This window comes from Oryx dammah, unplaced genomic scaffold (genome assembly GCF_014754425.2).
Source record: "Oryx dammah isolate SB20612 unplaced genomic scaffold, SCBI_Odam_1.1 HiC_scaffold_1, whole genome shotgun sequence".
In the NCBI taxonomy this organism is placed as follows: domain Eukaryota; kingdom Metazoa; phylum Chordata; class Mammalia; order Artiodactyla; family Bovidae; genus Oryx; species Oryx dammah.
Genome location: NW_024070185.1, coordinates 84032954 through 84041104, shown reverse-complemented (window position 1 = coordinate 84041104; position 8151 = coordinate 84032954). Strand labels below are relative to the sequence as shown.

The following is an 8151-nucleotide window of genomic DNA, read 5'->3' as shown; positions in this document are numbered from 1 at the left end:
CTGTGGTTTTTCTTTCTTTTTACTCGTTTTTTTTAAAGGGGACAAAAATATTTTGTTTTCCTTCTTGTAGAACATAAAGTAGAATTTTCAATGTGAGGTTTACCCTGGATTTCTTTTCTCACTGTTCCACTGCTCAAGAAACACATACATTCTCAGACCTGTGGGTGAATCCGATCTCCCTTTGGTAGATCTCTGCTTCCCAATCCAGAGCCCCACCCCAGCCCCTGCTCTGAGGCTCTCAGGGCTTCAGCACTGCCCTCGTTCAGCCCTCATCCAAGACACCTATCCTGTGACTGGTGAACCGATGCTTAGAGTCCTGTACTGTAGTTGAGATGAACTGAGTATCCAGTCCTCACCCCCTGGTCACTGTATTTGGGACTTTTCCTGAAGCCGTCTTCCACACTTGGACAACTGGTCTGAAATATTTAGATAGAAATCCTAATGTTCACTGTGTCCCCTGCTCAATCTAGTTTGTCCCTAGAGGGGTGATGTTTTATTCTTCCTTGAGAATAGATGTTCTATTCTTTCCCATCTCAAGAGTCTCTCCAGTTGATTCAGAAAATTGGAAATAATAGAAAAAAAGAGAGAATCATGTGTTTGTTGATTAGGGCCAAGGGTTCCTTACCTTTCTGGTGTTTCTGTGTTTCCTAAGAGGTGGTAAAGTTGGTTTATTCTGGAAATAGGGAAGGAACAGGAAAAAGAGCCCCAGTCCAAACAGAATAACAAGGATGGTTTCAGTCACCCAGGAAGTGGAACTGGAGTCCAGCCAAGTACCACAAGTGCTTTTAAGAGAGTCAAGAAGATTCTCCATCATCTGAATCACACTGCTGTACTCAGGCAACTAAGCACAGGGTATATACTGGGGGACTAAAGTCCTAGGTTACCATCATAGAGCTGTGCTCTGGTCACAAAGGGCTCCTGAGTGTGGGAAGGGACCACGGTAGGGAAGGCAGCATAGCCCCTCCCCAACCATCCAATCCTGCAGCTCGACTCACCTAACTTCTCATCCTGTTAGAGACAGACATGAGTCACGTTTCAATTCTTTATACTTGAAACTCAGACAATACTTGGTTCCTCTGAGATCTCTGCTTGAGCCCCATCAATACTTTTTCAAAATCTGGAGTTCTCCTGGTAGTTTTGGTTAATCCCAGGAATTTTTACTCTCAGGATGCCCTTGTGTGTAACTCCAAATTTTCCACATAGGATTTTGTGCCTTCCATCAACCTAGGCATAGAGCTTAAATTTCTTTTATACTTCTTCAGCCATGAGAATTTTGAAAATATTTTAAAATCTTTAAACTTTTAGTTAATATTCTGATATAAGGACTACTCAATAATGGGACTGGGACAACTAATTATCATGGTATCATGATGGCAAAAGATAGATTCCTACTTTATGGCAAGCAAAGATATAATTTCCTGTTGATTTAAGAATCTAAACACAAAAAGCAAAAACTTTTTTTTGGCACTTGGAAACAGAAGGAAATATAGAAATGGATTTTTATGGGCCAAAGAACTAAACAGACATTTCTCCAAAGAAGACATACGGATGGCTAACAAACACATGAAAAGATGTTCAACATCACTCATTATTAGAGAAATGCAAATCAAAACCACAATGAGGTACCACTTCACACCAGTCAGAATGGCTGCGATCCAAAAATCTGCAAGCAATAAATGCTGGAGAGGGTGTGGAGAGAAGGGAACCCTCCTACACTGTTGGTGGGAATGCAAACTAGTACAGCCACTATGGAGAACAGTGTGGAGATTCCTTAAAAAATTGCAAATAGAACTACCTTATGACCCAGCAATCCCACTACTGGGCATACACACTAAGGAAACTAGAATTTAAAGAGACACATGTACCCCAATGTTCATCGCAGCATTGTTTATAATAGCCAGGACATGGAAACAACCTAGATGTCCATCAGCAGATGAATGGATAAGAAAGCTGTGGTACATATACACAATGGAGTATTACTCAGCCATTAAAAAGAATACATTTGAATCAGTTCTGATGAGATGGATGAAACTGGAGCCAATTATACAGAGTGAAGTGAGCCAGAAAGAAAAACACCAATACAGTATACTAACACATATATATGGAATTTAGAAAGATGGCAATGATGACCCTGTATGCAGGACAGCAAAAAAGACACAGATGTGTATAATGGACTTTTGGACTCAGTGGGAGAGGGAGAGGGTGAGATGACTTGGGAGAATGGTATTGAAACATGTATAATATCATGTAAGAATCGAATTGCCAGTCTATGTCCGATGCAGGATATGGCACACTTGGGGCTGGTACACGGGGATGACCCAGAGAGATGTTGTGGGGAGGGTGGTGGGAGGGGGGTTCAGGTTTGGGCACGCATGTACACCCATGGTAGATTCATGTCAATATATGGCAAAACCAATACAGAATTGTAAAGTAAAATAAAAAATAAATAAATTATAAAATAAATAAATAAATAAATAAAGACTTGAGCTAATAATATGCTAATTTTATAAAAGCTTTTTTAAAAAAATAAAACCTCCCACTGCTATAAAAAATTAGAGATTTGAAGAAATAAACAGTATTCAATAAAAAAAAAAGAAATGGATTTTTAAAAAAACAATGAGAAAGCTCAAGCAATAAAAATAGAGAAAAAATTACCAAGGTTTGTGATGCGAGATGTGATCTATGCTAGAAAATATTTCATGTGCACTTGAGAAAAATGTATATTCTGATGATTTTAGATGGTATGTCCTATAGATAGCAATTACAGCCATCTGGTCATTTAAGGCTTGTGATTTTTATTAATTTTCTGTCTGAATGAGCTGTCCATTCGTGTGCATGGGGTGTTAAAGTCCCCCACTATTATTGTGTTCCTGTTGATTTCCTTTTTTATAGCTGTTAGCATTTACCTCATGTATTGAGGTGTTCCTATGTTGTGTGCCTATATATTTATAATTGTTATAGCTTCTTCTTGGATTGAACACTGGATCATTATGCAGTATCCTTCCTTGTCTCTTATAAAAGTTTTTATGTTAAAATCTACCTTATCTAATATGAGTATGACTCCTCCCACTTTCTTTTGATTTCCATTTGCATGAAATATCTTTTTCCAGCCCCTCACTTTCAGTCTGTATGTGTCCCTAAGCCCAAAGTGGGTCTTTTCTAGAGAGTATATGTAGGGGTCTTGTTTTTGGGTTCATTCAGCAGTCTGCTTCTTTTCATTGGAGGACTTAATACATTTACAATTTTTAAAAAATTTTTATTTTTACTTTATTTTACTTTACAATACTGTATTGGTTTTGCCAATGAATCCGCCACGAGTGTACGTGAGTTCCCAAACATGAACCCCCCTCCCACCTCCCACTCCATATCATCTCTCTGGATCATCCCCATGCACCAGCCCCAAGCATCCTGTATCCTGCATCGAACATAGCCTGGAGATTCGTTTCTTACATGATAGTATACATGTTTCAATGCCATTCTCCCAAATCATCCCACCCTCTCCCTCTCCCTCAAAGTCAAAAAGTCCACTCTACACATCTGTGTCTCTTTTGCTGTCTCGCATACAGGGTTATCATTACCATCTTTCTAAATTCCATATATATGTGTTAGTATACTGTATTGGTGTTTTTCTTTCTGGCTTACTTGGCTCCAGTTTCATCCATCTCATTAGAACTGATTCAAATGTTTTCTTTTTAATGGTTGAGTAAGACTCCATTGTGTATATATATGTACCACAGCTTTCTTATCCATTCATCTGCTGATGGACATCTAGGTTGTTTACATGTCCTGGCTGTTATAAACAGTGCTGCGATGAACACTGCGGTACACGTGTCTCTTTCAATTCTGATTTCCTCGGTGTGTATGCGCAGCAGTGGGATTGCTGGGTCATAAGGTAGTTCTATTTGCAATTTTTTAAGGAATCTCCACACTGTTCTCCATAGTGGCTGTACTAGTTTGCATTTCCACCAACAGTGTAAGAGGGTTCCCTTTTCTCCACACCCTCTCCAGCATTTATTGCTTGCAGACTTTGGATCGCAGCCATTCTGACTGGTGTGAAGTGATACCTCATTGTGGTCTTGATTTGCATTTCTCTAATAATGAGTGATGTTGAGCATCTTTTCATGTGTTTGTTAGCCATCTGTATGTCTTTGGAGAAATGTCTATTTAGTTCTTTGGCCCAGTTTTTGATTGGGTCATTTATTTTTCTGGAATTGAGCTGCATAAGTTGCTTGTATATTTTTGAGATTAGTTGTCAGTTGCTTCATTTGCTATTATTTTCTCCCATTCAGAAGGCTGTCTTTTCACCTTGCTTATATTTTCCTTTGTTGTGCAGAAGCTTTTAATTTTAATTAGATCCCATTTGTTTATTTTTGCTTTTGTTTCCAGTATTCTGGGAGGTGGATCATAGAGGATCCTGCTGTGATTTATGTCGGAGAGTGTTTTGCCTAAAAATATGGAGTGCTTCACGAATTTGCGTGTCATCCTTGTGCAGGGGCCATGCTAATCTTCTCTGTATCATTCCAATTTTAGTATATGTGCTGCCGAAGCAAGCACAATACATTTACAATTAAAGTAATTGTTGATAAGTATGATTCAATTACCATTTAGTTTATTGTTTTGAGTTTGTTTCTGTAGCTCTTATCCTTCCCATGAGTTTCCTGCCTAAAGAAGTTCCTTTAACATTTTCATTACAAAGCTGATGTAGTGGTGCTGAATTTTCTTCACATTTGCTTATCTCTTCACATTTGTAATGCTTTTGATTTCTCCGTGGAATCCGAATGTGATTTTTGCTGGGTAGTTATCTTGTTTGTAGGTTTCTTTCCTTTCACCACTTTAAGTATATCCTGATACTACCTTCTGGCCTACAGAGTTTCTGCTGAAAGATCAGCTGTTGACCTTATGAAGATCCCGTCGTACATCATGTGTTGCTTGTCCCTTGCTTCTTTTAATATTTTTGTCTTTGTGTTTAAGTTGTTGGTTTGATTAATATGTGTCTTGGCATATTTCTCCTTGGGTTTATTCAAGGAGATATGTATGTACCTCTCTAGGCTTCATGGGCTTTGGTGACTATTTTCTTTTCGATGTCAGGGAAGTTTTGACTGTAATTTTCTCAAATATTTAATCACATCCTTTCTTTTCTTCTTCTTCTGGGGCTGCTATAATTCAAGAAGAGTTCCTCTTGATAGGTTATAATGCTGTGTTCAGTCTCATCACTTTTACTTTATAACAAACTCTCACAGGAAGTGTTTTGGCAGTGATCCCACATATATAGAGGTATACACTCTCTGCCATAGCCACAGCAGGGACGCAGTAGGGAACATTAAGATCTGAATGATCCAGAATCTTCATAACTGCTTCTGCCTCTTTGAAATCAGTCAGATTCATAATCTGATGTCCCTCATCACCACATCTTTCTAGGTTTCCAAAATATTAGTTATAGTGTGACTTTTTGGCAAGTCTTTTCTAAGCACATGACATTTAGATTTCTCAGCCCTCCTGACCTCTTGCTCAGGCTTTTCCATCTTCAAAATTATGTTGACTTATTTGTCTACTCTCTTCTCTCTCTAATTGATTTAGTGAGTTTCATTAGAAAGCGAAAATGTATGATATGTTTAATCAGAAGTCTCCAAGGGAAAAAAGAAGGAAGGTAGGAAAGGAAGGAGGGAGAGAGATAGGGAGGAAAGAAGAGGTGGGTTAGAGACCAAAACTAACTTATTGTCATTTATCAAGGAACTGCTAAGTTTATAACTAAACCAAGTACCTTAATTTGAAAGAAGATTCTACCATACTATTCCTTTCTCTTTATTTTTGGTGTGTGAACCTGAAAATGAGCAGAATATTTGTGATCTGAATTAAAGAGAGAAAAATAAATACAAGCCAGTTACCCATATCACTAAAATTATAAGAATTGTATTATTTCTTGAGTAAGGCAAAAGAATTATACTTGTTAAACCAAAGCATAATAAAACAAAATCCTCACAGTGCTGAAAATATATCTTCAGTAATTTAAATCTATACTGTCAGTTTCTACAAATAAACAAAAATATATATATATTTCATACACTTTATTTCAATTTGGCTATTTTAAATATCTGAGTCATAGCATGTAGATCACTTTAAAAGGAGAATATTAATCATAAACATATTTGAAACATATTTTTAATAAGTAGATATATGATCAGAATCTTCAAAAGATTCTTTGAACTACTTGTCTTATAAATATTGTTGAAGAAATGTATGCCTTTAAATATGTATAAATATAATTAAATCAATTATAGGGAGTTCAACAAGATTTTGTTAATACTAAAGATCTGAAAATAGGCTTAGGCAGCCTAGAGGGGTGGCATGGGGTATGGGGAAGGAGGGAAGTTCAAAAGGGAGGGGATATATATATATATATGTATATATATGGCATAAACCAACACAATATTGTAAAGCAGTTATCCTCAAATTAAAAATAAATTTAAAACTAAAATTAAAAATAGGCTCAGGTAATTTAGATCACATTTCTTAAATTAGACTTCAAAAGCATATAAAATTTCATAGTCTTTATGATAAAAAATTTTTCTCCCTTAGAAAATAGTAGAAAATATATTTTGAAATTGAAAGAACTGGATGCTTACAGAAATTACTGGGAAATAAAGTTATATTGTAAGTGAAGATGCTACACAGTTGAGCAGAACTTATAAGTGTATAGACTTGAAGAATGGCAAACACCGTGGAGAAAAAATGCAACTAGAAATTGATAGTAAATGCAAGAGATTCGGGACATTTGTCAAATTTTCAAAGATATTAAGAAAAAGTTACATCTTTACTATGCATTCCAATAAACAGACTTTTTCATGTAAATTTATAAAATCACCAAAGTGATTCATTTGTACATATACATATAACCATTCTTTTTCAGATTCTTTTCCTGTATAGGTTATTACAGAGTATTGAGTAGAGTTCTCTGTGCTATATAGTAGGTCCTTGTTGATTATCTATTTTATATATGCTGCTGCTGTTGTTGCTTCAGTCATGTCCGACTCTGTGCAACCCCATAGACGGCAGCCCACCAGGCTCCCCCGTCCCTGGGATTCTCCAGGCAAGAACATTGGAGTGGGTTGCCATTTCCTTCTCCAATGCAGGAAAGTGAAAAGTGAAAGTGAAGTCGCTCAGTCATGTGGGACTGTTTGCGACCCCATGGACTAGAGCCCACTGTCCCTGGGATTTTCCAGGCAAGAGTACTGGAGTGGGTTGCCATTGCCTTCTCCGATTTTATATATAGCAGTGTGTATTTGTTAATCCCAAACTCTTAGTTTATCCCACCTCACCATGTTTCCCCTTTGGTAACGGTAAGTTTGTTTCTAAAATCTGTGAGTCTGTTTGGCAAATGTATTTTAATGCCTTACTTAATACCAGACTTGATGTTATGTTATGATTTATGTAAAACACTCCTGTTATAGCATGACTCCTTAACGTTAATTAAAGCAATGAAAATAATGAGAGAACTGTCCCTGCCATATCATGTCTTCTCATGGTTTGTACCATAAGTTTTACTGACTGTTTCATCATTCACCTAACTGTGCTTTCTCCTCCTTCAAATCCTCACTTCATAATAGACCCTATCATTAAGCTCTTTGTTGAAGTGCAGGTAGACTTGTCCTCTTTCACTGATTTTCAGGAAATCAGAGTTTTCTCATTTGAGTTTCTCATTTGAGTTTCAAATCTTTCTGTGTTATCAGTTTCCCCACCAAGGGAAAGAGATCCCTTTACATACTCTAGGTATACAATTACACATTTTATGATTTTTATAGTTATTTATAGTACAAGAAGATCAAACCAGTCAATCCTAGAGGAAATCAACTGTAAATATTCCTTGGAAGGACTGATGCTGAAACTGAAGCTCCAATACTTTGGCCACCTGATGCAAAGAGCCAACTCATTGGAAAAGAGTCTGATGCTGGGCAAGATTGAAGGCAGGAGGAAAAGGGGACGACACAGGATGAGATGGTTGGATGGCATCACTGACTCGATGGACATGAGTTTGAGCAAACTCTGAGAGATAGTGAAGGACAGGGAAGCCTGGTGTGCTGCAGTCCATGGAGTCACAAAGAGCTGGACACGACTGAGTGACTGACAACAGCAAAGTGCTCAGAGTAGAAACCA

At 37.3% G+C, this 8151-nt stretch overlaps 1 non-coding gene across 1 annotated transcript; it reads right to left on the bottom strand.

Annotated features, from left to right (window-relative positions):
- Positions 1–4447: 4447 nt before the first annotated feature.
- LOC120867944 lies at positions 4448–4554 on the bottom strand. The gene has a single exon (XR_005722086.1). It is a non-coding gene; the product is annotated as a U6 spliceosomal RNA (small nuclear RNA).
- Positions 4555–8151: the final 3597 nt, after the last annotated feature.